Source organism: Gavialis gangeticus, unplaced genomic scaffold, assembly GCF_001723915.1.
Source record: "Gavialis gangeticus isolate Ggan-Ray unplaced genomic scaffold, GavGan_comp1, whole genome shotgun sequence".
In the NCBI taxonomy this organism is placed as follows: Eukaryota; Metazoa; Chordata; order Crocodylia; family Gavialidae; genus Gavialis; species Gavialis gangeticus.
Genome location: NW_017729031.1, coordinates 114176052 through 114179365, shown reverse-complemented (window position 1 = coordinate 114179365; position 3314 = coordinate 114176052).

The window sequence follows — 3314 nt, the reverse complement described above, 5'->3', positions numbered from 1 at the left end:
AGTGGTGCTGGCCCCTACCCTGGGGGTCTTTAAGAAGAGGCTGGATGCCTACCTGGCTGGACTCGTTTGAGTCCCATTTCTCTTTTTGGGGTTTTTTGTTGTTCTCCCGCCCTGGCGGGGGGTCGGGCTAGAAGATCTACTAGGTCCCTTCCGACCCTTAATCTATGAATCTATGAATCTATGAAAACAAAAACCCAGCCCTAAATCTAGATATATGCCAATTCCTCTATGCATCAGGATACAGGTCCCCTTTTTCTCACATTGCTTCCAGCTCAGTGACTCAGAAGGGAAGAAGTTAAACAACAAGTTATTCCAGTCAAGTGGAGAGATTACAATGGTGCTGCGGTACGGGGATCAGCGCACACTTCCCTAGGCTGGGAGAAGCAATGCAAGGACAGTTACGGTCAGGGAGCAGCATAGGGCCTGGTGTGAGCATTTGTGTGAGTGTGCATGTGTTTGAAATGCAGCTAAATCCACCATGGGAAGCAGCTTAGAAGCATTTAGAATGCTTCACTGCCTTCCACTTTTGCAAAGGCAAAGCAGCCTACTCTCTTCCACCCAGCACCCGAAGTAGACATTTTCACCTGTGTAAAGCAAGTATAAAATGCTACTGGATCCAAGAGGCAGCAGTTTGCTCCCAGCACTTGCTTTGAACATGGCCAAAATAAGAGGCAGGGAAATGAACTTACCTTCTAAAATGAAATGGTCAACGGGAAGCTTGGGAGAGGTCTACAGCAGAAGCAGGGGAATCCATATGACAGACATGAGACAGCTGAACAAATGATGAATGGGAAGGGGAAGACAGAAGTGCAAGATCTGACAAGTGAATGAGATGGAAGCTTCACCCACAAGGTTGCAGTGTGATGAGTGAGACTCCACTTTTAGGCACATCATAGTCAATAGGCTGGGAAGGGGACAACTGCCCACATTGGGAAACTGGTATTAACAAATGGATCCATGATACATCAGCAAGAGCAACCAATAATATACTGGCTACATGGGAGAGATGGTAAAGCCTTTCTCCTGTGTGTGCACATAGGGATTGGGCAGTATTATGTACATGTGCACAGGCACATTGATGAGCCCACATGTATGTGCACTTGTGTCTGTCTGAACCTACATCTGTGTGTGCATGCACATGAGTCTGGCTTTGTGCATGTTCCTGAGTCTGTATGTGCTTGTGAAGCTCAACCAGCATGCATATGTGTGTATATATGTACATTCATGTGCACATGCACACATACCAAATCCTAGGTTTGTATGTCTGATCTTGCATGTGTGTGTGAGTACAACTGAATCTGCATGTATGTGCATGTATGTCCTCAAGCCTGTGTATGTGCCTTAAGAGCAGATCTTACATGCAAAAGCAGCCACTCTTTTGGTGACCTTGCCCATCCTGGACAGATGGGTCTGTCCTGTGATAACAACACAGGAGCTTTGCTCTTTCAGGCTCTCTCAGCCCTGGGGCAGCTTGTCATACCAACAAGGGGTTATTAGTAGAGAGAAGCAATGGGTGCAAGTGCTGGCATCCATAGGGAGTAGGGGTTATTTGGCTGTGTGTGGAAGAGGCATCATTAAAAACACTGGTTGGGAGTGGATATAAGCAAGCAAAATAAGTTCTGTCCTTGGAGGGGGAGAGGCAAAAGGAGACAGTGTAGGAGAAGCTGCTGGGGGACAAGCATGCAGAATGGTGTCTGGTTCTGGACCAGCAAATCCAAGTCAAAGACTAGGAGGTATGTAACAAAGAGCATGGTTAGAGCAGAATTAACAGCTAGGGGTCCCAGCCAGAAGTGAAGTCCAGAGAGTTGGCTGAGGTGAGGAATAATGACCTGCACCATGGCCAGTAGACTGAGAAGAAGTAGGAGCATGATACCCAGCAAGGCTGAAGCAGGAGCCCAATAGAAGAACTGGAGGCAAAGCCAAGTCTTAGCAGGGCATCCTGTAGTCCAAGGACAACACATGGAGCAGACACTTGCCAGCAGAGTGCTCAGTGCTTGTATACCTGGCTGTGGGAAAGGCTTCTTGTCAGCATGACTTTTCCCATTTATGTCATGCTAAGGGTGTTGTTTTGCAGGTATGCCGGCTCACTAGCAATGGCTCATAAGCCTGTTCTCATACTTTCTGTGAAAGTGCTACAAGAACAAATAGTGTCCTCCTTTCAAATTCCTTGTGAATTTGTCTAAACCTCTGGTGTAAATGCAATGCAATGACCAAAACTCAAATAAAGACTTCCCTAATTGAATATTAAATTTAGCCCCACCCCTATTTGGGGGGCAATGCCAATATCTGCACATGGGGAAGGCTGTTAGCATGAGGCACAATTCAATTAGAATTTTCCATAGTAAAAAAATAAAATCAGGGATTTGTCAATCCGCCAAACAGTTTTTTTGATGTAATACCCCTAGTAAGTGATGCTGGGTTTTTGGTTGTAGCGGTGTTGGTCTAAGGACATAGGCAGGCAAGGGGTTTTTTTCTTTCTCCCCCCATCCCCCTTCTCTTCCCCCTCTGCTCCCTGCTTTTCCTTTTGTCTTGCTTATCTCTACCTATTTACATTTTCACTGACATCCTACCACACTTCTAGCTTCTCTCATTCCTTGGAGTCTCAGACCAACAGAGACTCCCTATGCCTGATGAAGGGTGACTATGCCTGAAAGCTTGCTAAGAATATTTTCCAACTACTCCGTTGGTCTAATGAAAGATATCACATCTACCCAAAGAACGTTGTCTGCCCTGGTAAGTGATGCCACCTAACTGGACCCTCTAATAAGTGAAGTGATTTTAGGGAAGGAAGCATGCTAGGCTTCAGAGAAAAAAATCAGTGGATGATTGTCTTTTTTTTTTTTTAACGGTTCCTGCCTCCCCCCCTTGCACTCTGGAGCTATGCCCAGCAGCTCCCTAGCCTGGTCACTCTCTGCTGGCCATCCCTAGCAAAATCTTTCTGGCTCTTGTCTTTCAGCTAATAGTGCCACCTTCTGGTTCTTGCCTCTGGTTTAGTCTTTTCAATTTTGTTTTTAACTTCACAATTTATCCTCTTGAAATCCAGGCAATCTGATTTAAAGCTATTTAGAGGTACAAATTTTAATGGCTTTTATGTTTGCAGTTTGTCTTTTTCTTGCGTCCTGTTGTTAGGCAAAAGACCCACATAAGTAGGAAGATTGACAAATACACATAGGAAGGATGCCATGACCATTATCGTTACCAGCTTGACCTCACTTTGCTCCCACTGAAGTTGGGTCAGACCCAAGCACTCTTGGAGATTGCCATTATGCTCATCCCAGGAGATCTCGACATTTCATAGATTTCATAGACATTAG